Source organism: Megascapheus bottae, chromosome 15 (assembly GCF_031878675.1).
Source record: "Megascapheus bottae isolate mThoBot1 chromosome 15, mThoBot2.hap1, whole genome shotgun sequence".
NCBI lineage: Eukaryota > Metazoa > Chordata > Mammalia > Rodentia > Geomyidae > Megascapheus > Megascapheus bottae.
Window position 1 is genome coordinate 52624826 of NC_143523.1, and position 17159 is coordinate 52641984.

Here is a 17159-nt window from a genome sequence, read left to right on the forward strand (position 1 = left end):
CCATCTCCAAATAAATCTGAGTTCTGTTCAATTCAGTTAGGAATACCTCTGCCTTGTCTACTCTAAACACATTTTATGTCGGGAGATATTGCTATAGTCTGGCTTGAATATTCTAGGCTAAAACTTCTCAAACACTAGATAGATAACACTCATTTGGGGACATTATTAATATACTTCTATAAGGCTGTGCAGGCTGAGTCCTTTTTTTGTTGTTATATGTTGGTGTTGGGGCTTGAACTCAGAGCTTTATCCTCTTTCTTGGATTGTTTGCTCATAGCTGGTGGTCTACCACTTGAGCCAAGACATACTTCCAGCTTCTTGCTAGTAAAATGGAGGTAGATTCTCAGACTTTTCTGCTCAGGCTTATTTTTTGTGGGGTCGCTATAGGAACCCCACTGCTTGCCACCTGTGCTTCAGCACATACACACTCAGTGAGGCAAGCAGTCAGGAGCCAGAGGGTGCCTGGCCCCTCCCGCCTGGAGCAGGCCCCCCTGACAATCCAGGCAAGCGGGCATGTCTCAGGACACTGTTGGCTGATGGTCGCATTCAGGGAGGTCCCTATTTGATGACTTGATCTGCTCGATCTGTATTTAGCTGCACCTAGTGTCTGGTCTCTGGAGTCTTTGTTCCCGGGATTATTTGTGGGCACCGTCGCCATCTTACCCCCTCCTAGACATCTGAGAAGGACCTCAACAATTTTTGATCCACAGTCCTCCAGATATCAGTCTCCTGAGTAAGATTTTAAGAATGAACCGACAGTGGGTACTTGGCTGACTTCATTTTTTTGCCAGTCCTGGGGCTTGAACTCAGGGCCTGAGCACTGTCCTTGGGCTTTCTCAAGGCTAGAGCTCTACCACCAGAGCCATAGCACCACTTCCAGCTTTTTTCTATGTATATGGTACCAAGGAATGGAACCTGGGCCTTAGTGCATGCTAGGCAAGCACTCTACCACTAGGCCAAACTCCCAGCCCTTGACTTCATTTTTAACATGTTTTTTGTATCATATTTTAAGTAACTTGTAAGCTGCAAGTGATCAAATTTTAGTGAGCCTCAGACTCATTAGCAGGCTTGTTAAACCAGATTTTCAGGCCTCACTCTCAGAATATGTGATTTGGTTAGGTGTAAGGTCTACTCATCTTTTAAGACTTGTAATCTGGGATAATGCTGATAATATACTTCAGGTACCCATTTTCTGAGTACTATACAAAAATAGGCCTGAATAGCTCCTTTGCATAATTTACCTGAAGTGATGTGGAATACTTGTACAGTTTCCTGAGTTTCTATGATTGTTGGCTTCCAATTCTATAAGTAACCATTAGTTCTTCAATATCTTCCTGGGAGCTGCATCTTTCCCTTTTCCCTCATTGCCCAAATTCTGGGAGGGACTACAGAGAACATGGAAACTGGATGACATGGTTGGTTGGATGGCTGTCTTTCCACAGGTGCCACCATATTGCTACTCTTTCCTCAAAAACTAGACTGGGCAATGGAACTAAACAGACACATCTTAGGAAGCAGTATTGTTTACATTCCAAAGGAAAGGATCGAGTCAAAGTCAAACAAAAAAGAGAAATCAAGGTTGGGAGTGTGGCCTAGTCGTAGAGTGCTTGCCTAGCATGCACAAAGCCCTGGGTTTGATTCCTTGGCACCATATACATAGCAAAAGCTGGAAGTGATGTTGTGGCTCAAGTGGTAGAGCTCCAGCCTTGAGAAAGCCCAAGGAAAGGGCTCAGGCCCTGAGTTCAAGCCCCAGGCTTGAGAGAGAGAGAGAGAGAGAGAGAGAGAGAGAGAGAGAGAGAGAGAGAGAGAGAGAGAGAGAGAGAGAGAGAGAGAGAGAGAGAAGGGGGGGGGGAAGCTCTCCTTACAGACCTTCTATGTGGAAGTTTTCAATTAGAATTGCAATCCAGGACATGGATGCTTTTGTCTAGGATGGCCTTTGGGATTTCTGGAGGATATGGGGAATGCTGATGCTTTTATTAGGACAGTGACTTTATATGTTTTTGTCTGTGGTTCGTGGGTACTTTGGTGCCTACAAGCAATGGCAACCTCTTCACAGTCAACAGTGGCCAGTTACTATGTAAATCAAATCTAAAGGTCAGATGTGGCTGTCACATAAATGTCAAGTAAAAGCAGTCTCAAAGGTCAGGCAGGCTGCCTAACTGGACTCATTCTGGGAGGAAGTTTTTGAACCAGGAATCCATGGCCTACCTGGCTCTCTTATTTGTCACTCCCCCACCTCAACTTTAGTACATTAGAGTAGGAATGAGTCTGCTTTGTATAATACAATATTTGCAATAGAGACATTAAAAACGTATTGATGAGAAAATAGCAAGCATATTCCATTTGATCAGTTCCGTAACCAACCTTCTCCCCCACAAGTGTTTTGCCCTTTCTTCCATCCGCTTTTTACATTCCATTCCATTTCCCCATTTGTCAGCAATCACTGAGTGGGAAGACAGGATGGAGACAGCCTGTGTCCACTAACTGAATTAAAGCAAGTTAGTTATCGCTCCTTAACCTTTCCCATCTCCAGGCCCAGGAGGGTTTTTCCAGAGCTCTGGCTGTAGCTCAGCTCTGAAATGTCCAAAGTGACATGTCAGCATAGCACCAGATGGCTGCTGGCAACTGTTGAGAAACGTGACAGACATTTCTACTCTAGGCCTTCAATGTTGAGTTGTTCCTTTCTATCAAATGTGTCCATCTGCACTTGACCTTTCAGTGAAAAGCATGTAGCTCTGTTAACAAGCCTATCCTGCAAAAGGCGAGAAGCAATCCACTCCATTGCATGTTACACTCTAAGGGCTCCTGCTCCCTCCTGAGCCTTCACAGATACAACCATCAATGTCATTTCTGGCACCCAAGGAAGCAAGTTTCCCTCCTATTTTACATACCAACTTAACTGGAGATGGAATTCTGCAGAGCAGACAAGTATTCTTGAGTATAATATTTAGTTCCCTGATTTCGCTTAACCATTGTAATTATTCTGCTCCCTAGAGAGTCAAATGGATTTAGCAATTATAGAAAAGAAAGTGATATAGATCAACTTCTTATTTTCCCAGCAAACCTTCACAGACTAGCTGATTAAACCTTAATTCAGATCTCAAGTTTACAGCACTATTGTATCACACTTGAGATCATATATTAATAAAATGTATCTTAGCAGTCCTATGAATAATTCACATTTTAAAATAAATGGCAAGTCCCTATATTTCACCTTCTTCTGTACCAAGCAGTGTTTTAAGTGTCTTACATATAATAACTAATTTCTCACAAAACCTGGATAAGTTTAGCACCAACACTGGCTTAGTTTAAAGAAAGATAAGTACCTGGCTAAAAACATATACCCAGGCTTCAACAGCAGGCTTCAGATTTGCCTTTCTGTAACTATGCATATTATACTTCCACACATCACTAACACATCAGCTTCCTGCTTTAGCTAACAAGTTAAAAAGACAGTCTACAGATATACATTAGACAATAGCTTCATATCTAGAATTTACAGAGAACTTAAAAACCTAAATCATGCAATAACTAACACATAATAAATGAACTAATAAACTACAGACTTTGCTGAAGAGGTCAAAATGGCCAACAGACACTTGGAAAAAATGCCCAACATCTTTGATCATAAAGGAAATGGAAATCAAAACATCACTGAAATTCCTATGATTCCAGTTTGAATGGCCATCATCATGAATATAAGCTGGCAGGCACGGTGGCTCACACATGTAATCCTAGCTACTCATGAGGCTGAGATCTGAGGATTAAGGTTCAAAGCCCGCCAGGGCTCAAAGGACCTGAGACTCTTTATCTCCAACTAAACTCTAGAAAATGTGAAGTGGAGCTTGGCTCAAGGGTAGGGCGGTAGCCTTGAGCTGAAGAGCTCAGGGACAATGCCCAGGATGAGTTCAAGTCCCACAACCCACAAAGAAAAAGAAAGAGAGAGAGAGAGAGAGAGAGAGAGAGAGAGAGAGAGAGAGAGAGAGAGAGAGAGAGAGAGAGAGAGAGAGAGAGAGAAGGAAAGAGAATATAAGCAATCACAGATGCTGGAAAGCAATATGGAGGTTCTACAGTATGATCCAGTGATAACACTCTTGGGCATTTATTCAAAAGATTACAAACTAGGAAACAGTAAATCTACCAGCACAATAATGTTTGTTGCAGCACTATTCATGATAGCCACAGTGTGGAATCATCTATATATTCCTCAAAGGATCAGGAGATATTTTTTAGATTGCACTTATAGAAGGTGAGAATAGAAGAGGCTATGTGTCCTTTTGCTCAGTGCATCAACACAGTCAATCTGAGCCTTTTTTTTTTTTTTTGCTAGTCATGGGGCTTGAACTTAAGGTCTAGATGCTGCCTCTGAGCATTTTTTTTCACTCAATCCTAGCACTTCTGCTTTTCTGGTGGTTAACTGACAAAATCTCACATACTTTCCTACTCAGGCTGACTTTGAACCACAATCCTCAGATCTTAGCCTCATGAGTAGCTAGGATTATTGGTGTAAGCCACCAGCAGCTGGAGTGCTTTCCTTTTATAGAGCCATATTAATTGTGATTGGTAAAAATAGAACTCCTTGCCCAGAATTAGTCTTTTTTCCCTAAACTTATCTTTATGTCTTTGCCAGCTGCTGCCCTAGCCTTTACTCTTCCTGTGCCCTGGTTGTGCTTTTGGGTTTATTCATTGTTTCCCCTACTATATTATAAAGTTCTTGAGTTTTCCCTTGACCTCATCTCAACATGGTTCTTCTGGGTTATGAAATACATTAGAAAAGATAACAGTTTAATCACTAAGTCTAGTTGGAGACACAGTGAAAGTCTACAGTCAGCTGGATATTGATGAAACTGGAATTTTAATAATTTGAACTAGAGCCAGATAAGTTGCTGTTCATTTGTTTTTATATAAGGTATAATCTATGCATTTTCTAATATCTTTTTTCAATTTTATTTTTTATTGTTGGGGTAATGTATAGATGGGTTACATTTGCATTCACCAGGTGGTAGGTGCGTTATTTCTCACGCATTGACAGCCCTTCTCATGTTTTTGTCCCCATTTCCCTCCCCCCACCCCCTCCCAATCATCGTGTTTTCCCCTTTACCTTTCCTATTTCAAATAAACAAATAAACGTATATATAATATACTAGGTAACAAAGTCAGATACAGTAACAATATGAGATTAATCAAAGGACAGAAAAAGAAGAGAAATAGCCTAGTACATTAAGAACAGTGATCACAAAAGATAAAGCTCTTGTTTCCATATTCTAGAGATCCTTTCATTTAGTCTCATCCTATATGACTTTATGTTGCTAGGTTGTTTTTCTAATATCTTATACAGCAGAATGACAAGCAATGTTTAATCCTGGAGTTATTTTTATAATTATAGAACATCTAAAAATTATCTGCAGTTCTAGTCCTGTTTTCTTTCTTTCGTTCGTTCTTTCTTCCTTTCTTCCTTTCTTTTTCTTTCTTTTCTTTCTTTCTTTCTTTCTTTCTTTCTTTCTTTCTTTCTTTCTTTCTTTCTCTTTCTGTTTTTTCCTTTTTGTTGTGTCAGTATTAGGGCTTGAATTCAGGGTTAGGGCACTTGTCTCCAAGCTGGTTCACTCTAGGTTGGCAGTTTACTCCCTGAACCACAGGTCCACTTATAGCTTTCTCCATGGTTAATTGGAGATAAGAATCTCAGAGATGTTCCTGCTTGGGCCAATTTGAAACTGAGATCCTCAAGATTCTCAACTCCCAGCCCCTTTAGTACTAAGAACACAGGTATAAGTCAAGAGTGCCTGGTTTCCTGTCCAATTTTCCTTATATAGAAATGTACTAGCATGAGCAGAATGTTTTAACTGAAGACAAAGGTACAACACAGATATTCAAGAGAAGATTGCAGCACAGGGGTTATACAGTTATATATGGACACATTCCTATTGCTTATCAGATATTTGTTTTACATTCGTACTCATTCAATGTTATTGCCTGTGTTTTTGCTACAAATCTAAAGAGATCTGAATACAGCTGAAAGACAAGAGTAAGTATGTGAACTTGCTATGCAAAAAAGGTGACTTGGAACAAAAAACTGGGCATCGCCAGGACATTTGTTAGAAATGCCAATTGTACAACTCCTGCATTGCCACAAGCATTTTAGAAAAGATCTGTAGTCAGGTGGGCTTTCCCCACATTAAAAACAAAATAGCAATGATAGAGACTGGACTTGTAGGTGTGAACATCATTGAGATAGGTCAAAAGACATGAAAGAATATTCTAAGGGAAGGAAAAGAGTGAAACAGTTTAGAATGTTTGATGTTTATGTGGAAGACTTTTAAGTATCAGAGACTAATTGGAAAAATTTGGGGCTCGGAAAGAGTCCCAGATTGGAGCTGGGCAGGATGATTATGAGATGCAGTGTGAATAAAGCTGAAAAGAAAGAACACAGAGAAAGAGTGGCAGAGCAAGTACAAAATGGCCCAGACAGGATCCTGTGAAAGATTCATTGTTCCTCTTCACTGTTTGTCTCAAAGGTTTAGAAACAGGAACCTGGTTTAAAGGACCTTGATCCAATGTGAGGAAAAGATGGCTAACAAGTGGAGTTCTTAGATCAATGAAAAGGACTTCTTTACAGAAATAAAGAGGAACCCTCTTCTATTTCATCAAGCATGCAAATACTTGCCCAAGGGTGTTTCAGGAAGAATTGAAATACAGAAGTACTAGGAGCCTTCAAGCCCGGAAATTCTGCCCTTACCAAGGATAAATGCCCCAGTATGTTCAAATTCCAGCATTGTTAGCTGCAATTGCAATCAAAGGGTATTGAGTTTTGATGTTAAAAATATAGAGAGTAAAAGCAAATAGCTATATCATGTTATGGAGATCTCAGGCTTTGATTTGTTTCAGCCCTGGGAAATTGCTGTTGTAATTTTTTCTGCCACTGTCACAGGGAAGACTTGAGTTGTGTTAAGGAAATCTGAAAGCAAAGGGCAGTAAATTGAGACTCTTAGAAGACTGTATGTTCCCTTTTCTTTCCTGTCTCTAATATATAACCTCAGCTCCACTGTACTGCTGTAAAGTAAAATCAGATTATGCCTGCTCATGGTGTAGTGGTGAGAAGGGGTTTACAAATGGGGTTTCCTATTGTCTGGTTCAACCTCAGTAAGCCTGTTGTAATCTGAATGCCATCATCTGAAATGTGTTTGTTACTTTAATCTACCTACCTTAGTAATGCAGTGCACTGTGGCATATGAATGAATTCTCCTATGCTCACCTGACAGACAGCTATGGCTCACCACTGCCCTAAGTATTGTAACCAAAGATCCTGTTGTCTTTTCCTAGGAAAAGACAAAAACTCACAATTTCCAGTAGTCTTTCTACTGAATGATCACTGCTCATCATCATATAGTTGAACATTTTTAATTGAACAATTGTTAGACAGGAACTCCATTCTTCTGAGAAAATCCTATTGCCTTCAGTAGTGAATCCAATTCTTTGGATTTTAAAAATGACATTGCATGGCACAACTCAGATTCTTCTCTAGACAGCTAATGCTATAGTTTTTTTTTTTTCTCTCTAAAAATGGTCTTCTACCTTCTTATTTACCTAGAGCACTTCTTCTCTCTAAAGGCCCAATGTAAATGTTTCCTTTTCACTAAGGCTTTCAAAACTTCCCAAATTGAACTTGATCATTGCACAACAATTTGCAAGACTTTTAATAGAGCAATTAAGACTTTTACTTTTTTCTGGAGCGATGGGGCTTATCATTCTTCTCCATAGCACTGAGCTGTGGAACAGCTTCTACCCTTCTCATTCTCTACTTCCAACATGGGGCCTCTATTTGTCTTCCCTAAGTACCTTATTTATAATACCAAAGTGCGTGTGTGTGTGTGTGTGTGTGTGTGTGTGTGTGTGTGTACGAGCAAGTGTGTGTCTGTGTGTCTGTATCTGTGTGTGTGTGTCTGTATGTGTATCCTCAGTCTTGAAATCAGAGCCTCAGTTCTATCCCTTAGCTTTTTTGTTCAAGTCTAGTGCTCTACCATTGAAGTCAAAGCTCCACTTCTGGCTCTGGTACATTGTGGACTTTGATACCTGGGGTGGCTTTGAAACATGATTGGAAGAGCTCAGCCTCCTCAGTTGCTAGGATTGTAGGCATGGGCCGTCCACATGGGACCCAAATTCAAGTTTTAAATGCAAGAAACGGAAGACAGAAGTGGTAACAGAAGGCAGATAACTATTTGTAGATTAATAATGTTATGTCTAAGATGATACAATCACTAGATAGGGACTTAAACATTGACTCATACCAGTGTGTCTTTAGGAAAAGTCAATCGATTGCTTGGGTTTATATTCTTCATCTGCAAAATATGGTAACAGCTATGTCATACTATGGTTGTACAGGGATTAGCTGTTTAGCCTATCATGATGTGAAAAAAAGGGTAGCATGATAAAAAAGCAATATTTTAAATGAATTCTTAGGTTATTCCAGTAGTCACTCTGTGTTAGGATTTTCCAGAGATTTACAGAACTAGAGAGAAAAGGAAAAAACACAGAGATAAGGAATTTCCCTGTGCAAATATGGCAGCTAACAAGTTATAGACAGTGCATTCTGCAAGATGGAGGACCAGGAAAACTAACGATATGTTTTCAGGGGGCTTGGGAGGCAGGAGGACTGGTGATATCACTATCCAAATGCCAATAATTTCAAAGTCAGTCTCTCAACTCAAATCTGAATGTAGGAAGTAAAATGTAACCCAAGCAGTCAGGGAAAAGGAATTCCATATACCCCAAAGAGTCAATCTTTTGATTTATTCTGAGTCTCATTTGAATGGTGAGGACACACCAACTAAGGTGTGCCGGACTAAATGGGATATTAATCTGCTCATCTTAGTCCAGCAGGGGTTTCAACCCAACCTATCAATTCACAAGTACACTGCATCTTGATCCATGACACCCTTTACAACACTGTCTCTAGGCCTCCCCATTCCCCCAATTTACCTGCTTCTATCTTCACATATCCACTGGGTATTAGGACTGCATTAGCCTTCCCTTTCTCTCTCTGTTTGTCTGGCCTCCTTCCCTGGTTCCATCAACAAAGATTCCAGCTTCTTGGATTTTGTTTAAACTAAATTAGTTGTCCAAAAGAATTATGCACTTGGAATCTTCCTCTGAATATGTGCTACTTTAGTTAACATACTTGTGTGTATATGTATGTATGCTTAGATGTGCATGCATATGTATATATAAACATATATATGTATATGACCCTGCATATGTTTACATATATTCATAATTTAGATCGAACTATTCCATATATGTGAGAAAACACATTTCTTTTTCTCTCTGAACCTGACCTACTTCAAATATTAAATCCCATTCAGAAATATGATCACAAATACACTAAGAATGATGCAGAGCCAAACATCCAGACACCCTACTGTCCCATCAAGTTGACACAAAAATTTTCTAGCACATACCTTTATTCCAGTTGTAAGCCTTACATTACAGCCCTTCAGAGTGCTATATCCTAGTAGAAATTCTGGATTCATCTTTGGGAAACTAGTTTCCAATGATCAGTCTGCTGGCACTGGTCCTTGATTTTCACCTGACACTACTAATCTCTAGTCATCTCAGCATATTTCTGGAGCACTGTCATTAAAAAGAGCTCAGCTAATTGCAGTATGATTATCTCTTACTTATTCTCACATGGTCCTTAGAAAAGGAATACCTTCTTCCCCATTAGGCTAAATGAGAGAAATAGACATTCTTGGGTTGGAGCTGTAAAATAATACCTAATCTTCAATTACTAAAGAATTAATTCAGGCCAGGAGATTGGCCTAGTGGTAGAGTGCTTGCCTAGTATGCACAAAGCCCTGGCTTCCATTCCTCAGTACACATGCACAGAAAAAACCTGGTAGTGGTGCTGGGGTTCAGGAAGCACAGCACCAGCCTTAAGCACATAGAGGCTGAGGGATAGTATCCAGACCCTGAGTTCAAGACACAGAACTGGAAAAATAAAAGAATTAATTGCTTCCTAAAGCATCCATGCTGAAATAGCTGCTTTTGACTGGGAATTGACCATCCTAAGGGTCCGTAAATAAAAACAAAAATCCAAAACCAAAAAGCAAAAGAAATGCTTGACATTCCTTCCTCCATTTTGTGTGTCTCTATAGTCACTTTGCAATAATCTAGGACAGGATTTATCAATAAGATCTTAATCATAAGGTCATATAGGATGAGGCTAAATGAAAGGACCTCCAGGATGTAGAAACAAGAGCCATATAATATGTGATTGTTGTTCTTAATGTACTACATTATTTCTCATCTCTTTTGTTTTCCCTTGGTTATCTCATATTGTTACAGTATCTTACCTTGTTATCTGATATAGTGTATATATGTTTATTTGTTTATTTGAAATAGGATAGGGAAGGTGGGAAACAAGATGAGGGGAGGAGTGTGGGGAGGGAAATGGGGACAAAAACATAAGAAAGGGTATCAATGTATGTGAAGTGATGCACCTTCTATCTGGCAAATATAATGTAACCCTTTATTAATTACAATAAAAATATATTAAAAAGATCTTAATTACACCATTCTGAATCTACCTTTTAGGAACAAATCAACCACTTGGTAATACAGGCTTATTTAGCCTGACCTTTGATGTCATTACTACGAACTTCCCCGGATAAGGAGTGAGGTAGTGATCAGGCAGATCATCCTTTAGCTCAGGGAGTGTGCTAATAATGCATTCATATCTCTCTGCCTGCCCACAGTTCTTTGTCCTAGAACCTATGCCTCAGAATTGACTGAAGATGGACTGTTGAATGCTGGTGCAATATAATAGCTTGTCTTTTTTTCTCCTATTTCCCTATTTTTCTGTGGTGTGTGTGTGTGTGTGTCCCTGGGGCTTGAACTCAGGGCCTGGGATCTGTTCCTTTGTTTTTGGGCACAAGGCACAGTTTGGCTCTGAGGTGCTAGATCTCCCACCAAATAGATCAGGGCCTGGCAATCTAGAGAGGCAAAATGGTGAGTGGTTACCAGCCCAATTTGATTATTAGAGAATTTAATCCTTTCTTAAAGACCTTGAGCATTTGGTTTCATAGATTGTAAATTGTGTTACACAATTCATTTGAAGAATGTTGTTGTCCAAGAATGCTGATCTACTTTTTTTCCCACTCAGCAAATAGATTATTTGATTTTTCTCCTCCTCCCAATTAGCATCAATGGTATATTTTCTAGCAGTCTGATTTGACCTTAAAGGTTAAACACAGCATGCTTATCTGCTGTTCCAATCAATGCCACTTTGACATTTCTATTCCTCACCTTAACGTCCATTGATGATTTGATTTAAACCAGCTGTTTTTGCTAATTCCGTAATTAGTGACTTGGCAAAGCACAAATCTTGCAGGGAGGTAGAAAAAAATGAACTCAGATATACATATCTAATGATATTTTGGCACAAATATGTTGTCCCAAAGAATAATCATCTCAAATTTGCACAAAATAGAAAATGAAAAAAATCTTACAACATGCTGTAGCACCTAAGATTTATATGATTGTACATCTCCATTCTGTTGCACATCAAATCAGTGCTAAGTACTGTACCAAATGTTTTATAGGCCACTAACTATAAAGCAAAAGAAATAGCTATTATCAGATTTACTTTGCAAATTAGAACCTGGTGTCTAGAGAGAGATGATATTTTTTCAGTATAACAGAGTCAGAATCTGGAAGAGCAGATACAAAATTAGAGGCAGAACAGATATATAAAGCAACAGAAAAATAAAAAATGGGAAATATTGAAAGGGGCGGACTGGGCCAGGAGTTTGACCTAGTGGTAGAGTGCTTGCCTAGCATGCACTAAGACCTGGGTGCTGTTGCTCAAGTGGTAGAGCGCTAGCCCAAGGACAGTGCTCAGGTCCTGAGTTCAAGCAAAAAAAAGAAAAGGCTAGAGTCAGAATCTCAAAAAGTAATTCTTTTAATTAATTAATTAAAAGCAATAAGCTCCCATCCAGTTATCTCCTTCTAAATGTTAAGTTACTAGAATAGAGTAATGCCTGCTCTCTTGAGATGCTCAGAATGTACAAACTCTTCACAAGGGTAGGGACAGAAACTGGGTGGGCAGGCCTGGCAAATGTATACCCTGGCACATCCCCATTGTCCCTGGCTAATTGGCAAGCCTACATTGTCTTCTTGTCATTCAAATAATAGATAGCACCGATCCTGGCCATACTGGATTACCTGGAACCCTTTCGTTTTATGATTAGAGGTTGCCAAGCAACATGACTACCTATACCCTCTCACCAAGTTCAAAGAATATGAAACCTATGAAAAATAAAACCCAAAACCTGCCATGTTGGGAAAAAAAACTTCATCTCCCCACCCACACATTTCAAAAAAGGAAGTGCTTCCCTCGCCTTTTTTTATTTCTCCCCACCCTGTTATACAGAAATTAAATCCTTGCTAAATTTTTCACCTTGTGAGATTTCCTTTATTGTGAAACATCTTTGAAATGCTTTTTAAAATTGATCTCAAGTTGCTGTGATTTTTGCACGGAATTAGGAAAGCTAAGGGACTAACTTCATCTCATTTCTGCTTTGATGGCATAGATTTATATTTTATAGAAGAAGCTGGGAAGCGGTGCTGTGGTTAAAGTGGTAGAGCTCTAGCCTTGAGAAAGCTCAAGGACAGTGTTCAGGCCCTGAGTTCAAGCCCCAGAGCTGGTACACAATAAAAAAGAAAATTCTTTTCCCCAGCACTTAGCTGTTTTCTTCTACTATCAATGTGTGAGCCTCTACCAGAGCCTCACATACCCCAACGCAGAAAAGCTATAGATTTGAATGTGTCCTGATTATTCACGGGAACAGGTGGGATGTGGAGTCTAGTGGTCCTACAAAGAGAACCAGGCAGTATTGTGGAATGAGGCTCCATCTTTGAATCCAAGATTGTTTGTGCATTTGGGACTGCGTTCTAAATTACCTGATAATGTTAAAATTTCTGTTATTATTGAAATGTGTTCTAGAAATGTCATTAACTTACCTGTAGACATGGATTTATATTCCTCTGTCACTAAGCCTAATAATACTCCTCTTTTCGGTAATGCCATTTCTTTTTTTTATTGTAATTAGTAAAAGGGTTACATGATATTTGCCAGATAGAAGGTGCATTAATTCACATACATTGATACCCTTTCACATGTCTTGGTACCCATTTCCCTCCCCCCCCACACCCCCCACCCGTCTTGGTTTTCCCCCCTTCCCTATCAAATTTCAAATATCCAAATACAAATAAATTCAATATATCAGATAACAAAGTGAGATACTATACCAATATGAGATAACCAAGGGATAGCAAAGGAGATGAGAGACAACATAGTACATTAAGGACAACAATCATTCATTATATGGCTTTTGTTTCAATATCCTGGAGGTCCTTTCAATTAGCTGCACATTATATGGCCTTATGTATCAAGATTTTGCTCTATTGCAGATCTCTGCTAGTAGAGCCCAAGGTTTCTACTGATTATGAGGAATGAGGGAAACCATTGAGCCTAAGTTCCTTTGAGTCTGGCTTACTTCACTTAATATGATTTTTTCTAAGTCTTTCCATTTCCTAACAAATGGGGCGATGTCATTCTTTCTGACAGCAGCATAGAATTCCATTGTGTACAAATACCACACCTTGTTGATCCACTCATCAACTGAGGGACATCTAGGTTGGTTCCATATCTTTGCTATGGTGAATAGTGCTGCAATGAACATTGTTGTGCTAGTGGGTTTAGTATGTCCTTGTTTCTAGATGGTTGGGTAAATGCCAAGTAGTGGAATTGCTGGGTCATAGGGGAGCTCTATGTTTAGCCTTTTGAGGCACTGCCACACTGCTTTCCATAGTGGTTGAACGAGTTTGCACTCCCACCAACAGTGTAGCAGTGATCCCTCCTGGCCACATCCCCTCCAGCATCTGTTGTTATTCGTTTTCCTGATCCTGGCCATTCTAACTGGAGTGAGGTGGAATCTTAGAGTTGTTTTGATTTGCATTTCTTTTATGACCAGAGATGTTGAGCATTTGTTCATGTTTCTATAGGCCATTTTTGTTTCTTCTTCAGAGAAGACTCTCTTTAAGTCTTTGGCCCATTTTTTAATGGGATGGTTGTTACTTTCGAGGTTAGTTTTGGAGTTATTCAATTTTTTGAGTTGTTGATACATTTTAGATATGAGGCCTTTGTCCGTTGTTTGGTTGGTGAAGATCTTCTCCCACTCTGTAGGCTTCCTGATTAGTTTACTAGCTATGTCCTTTGCCATACAAAAGCTCTGCAGTTTAATGCAGTCCCACTTATCCAGCCTTTCTCTGATTTGTTGTGATTCTTGGTCCTTATTAAGAAAGTTTCTACCTGTGCCAAGGAGGCCTAGTGTATCTCCTATTCCTTCCTGTAGAGTTTTCAGTGTGTCAGCTTTTACCTCCAGGTCTTTGATCCATTTGGAGTTAATTCTAGTGCAAGGTGACAAAGAATTATCCAACTTTAGTTTTCTGCAAGTGCTTAACCATTTCTGCCAGCACAACTTGTTGAAGAGGCTGTCTTTCTTCCATTCTATTTTTTTGGCTCCCTTGTCAAAGATTAGGTGGCCATAGGTCTGTGGTTTAATATCTGGGTCCTCAGTTCTATTCCATTGGTCTTCAGGCCTGTTCCTGTGCCAGTACCAAGCTGTTTTGAGAATTATAGCTCTGTAATACAGTCTAAAGTTTGGAATTGAAATTCCTCCAGCGCTGTTCTTTCTGCTAAGAAGTGTTTTTGCTATACGGGGTCTTTTATTATTCCATATGAAATTTTGGATTGGCTCTTCTATTTCTTTAAAGAATGCCATTGGGATATTGACGGGTATTGCATTGAATTTGTAGATAGCTCTTGGCAAGATTGTCATTTTCACAATGTTGATCCTTCCAATCCAGGAGCATGGCAGGTTTTTCCATTTCCTTAGTTCTGCTTTAATTTCCTTTTTTAGGGTTTTAAAGTTTTCGTCAAAAAGGTCCTTTACATTCTTAGTTAAGCTAATTCCTAGGTACTTTATTTTCTTTGAGGCTATTGTGAAAAGAGTTTCTTTCCTGATTATTGCCTCGTTCCTCTCACTGTTGGTGTAAAGAAAGGCAGTTGATTTTTGAGGGTTGATTTTATAGCCTGCTACACTTCCAAAGTTTTGAATCAGCTCAAGGAGCTTGGGAGTAGAGTCTATAGGATTCTTTAAATAAAGAATCATGTCATCTGCAAAGAGGGATAGTTTTATTTCATCTTTCCCTACTTGGATCCCCTTTATGCTTGCTTCTTGCCTTATTGCACTGGCTAGGAATTCTAGTACTATGTTAAAGAGGAGTGGAGAGAGTGGGCATCCTTGTCTCGTTCCTGATTTTAGAGGGAATGGCTTTAGATTTTCACCATTAAGTGTAATACTAGCAGTAGGTTTCTCATACACAGCCTTTATTACATTGAGGAATGTTCCATGGATTCCTAGTTTCTCCAGAGCTTTTAACATAAAGGGGTGTTGGATCTTGTCAAATGCCTTTTCCGCGTCTATTGAGACAATCATGTGGTTTTTGTCCTTGCTCCTGTTGATGTGTTGAATTATATTAATTGATTTGCGTATGTTGAACCAGCTTTGCCTCCCCGTGATGAATCCAGTTTGATCATAGTGTATAATTTTTTTGATGAGTTGTTGTAGACAGTTGGCCAGTATTTTGTTGAGAAGTTTTGCATCGATGTTCATCAAAGATATAGGTCTATAGTTCTCTTTCTTTGATGAATCTCTGTCTGGTTTGGGGATGAGGGTTATACTGGCTTCATAGAACGAAACTGAAGAGCTTGAGGAGTATTGGTGTGAGCTCTGCTTTGAAGACCTTATAGAATTCAGCTGTGAATCCATCTGGCCCTGGGCTTTTCTTAGGTGGAAGTTCTCTAATTGCCATTTCTATTTCAGAGCTTGAAATAGGCCTGTTGAGTTGGCTTAGTTCTTCTTGGTTCAGTGTGGGTATGTTAATATTGGCTAGGAATTCATCCATTTCATCTAGATTCTCAAATTTGTTGACATAAAGGTTTGAGAAGTATTCCCTCATGATATTCTGGATCTTGGTAATTTCTGTCGTGATATTACCATTTTCATCTGTGATTTTGTTTATTTCGATATGCTCTCTTCTTTTTTTGGTAAGATTTGCTAAGGGCTTGTCAATTTTGTTAATTCTTTCAAAGAACCAACTCCTTGTTTTGTTGATTCTTTCTGTAGTTTTTTTGGATTCCAAATCATTTAATTCTGCTTTGATTTTAATTATTTGCTTTCTTCTACTGGGATTAGGTTTGGTTTGTTGCTCTTTTTCCAGGAGCTTAAGGTGAGACATTAACTTGTTGGTTTGCAATGTTTCCAACTTGTTGTTGTAGGCACTCAGCGCTATAAATTTTCCTCTGAGTACTGCCTTTGCTGTGTCCCAAAGGAGTTGGTATTTTGTGTGCTCCTTACTGTTAAATTTCATAAACTGTTGGATTTCTGTTCTGATCTCTTCGATGACCCATTGGTGATTCAACAATGTGTTGTTCAGTCTCCATGAGTTACAGGGTTTTCGTTGGTGGAGATGTGTGTTCAGTTCCAGTTTGATGCCTTTGTGGTCTGAGAGTGTGCATGGAATAATTTCTGTGTTTCTGAATCTGTCCAGGTTTGTTTTATGGCCTAAGATATGGTCTATTTTGGAAAATGTTCCATGTGCTGCTGAGAAAAACGTATATTGTGTTGTTGCTGGGTGGAATATTCTGCAGATGTCTGTTAGATCTAGTTGGTCTATATATTTGTTCAGTTCTAAGGTTTCTCTGTTGAGTTTTTGCCTTGTTGATCTGTCCATAGGTGAGAGTGGTGTGTTAAAGTCACCGACAATCACTGTATTTGGATCTATGTATGGTTTCAGTGTAAGTAAAGTTTGCTTGATGAAGTTTGGAGCTCCGGGATTGGGTGTGTAAATATTTAGGATCGTTATGTCTTCCTGGAGGAAAGATCCCTTTAGTAGTATGTAGTAACCTTCTTTATCTTTTCTTACTAATTTTAGTTTGAAGTCTATTTTATCTGATATGAGGATGGCAACTCCAGCCTGTTTATGGGGGCCGTTAGCTTGATAGAGTTTATTCCAACCTCTCACTTTCAAAAGATGATTGG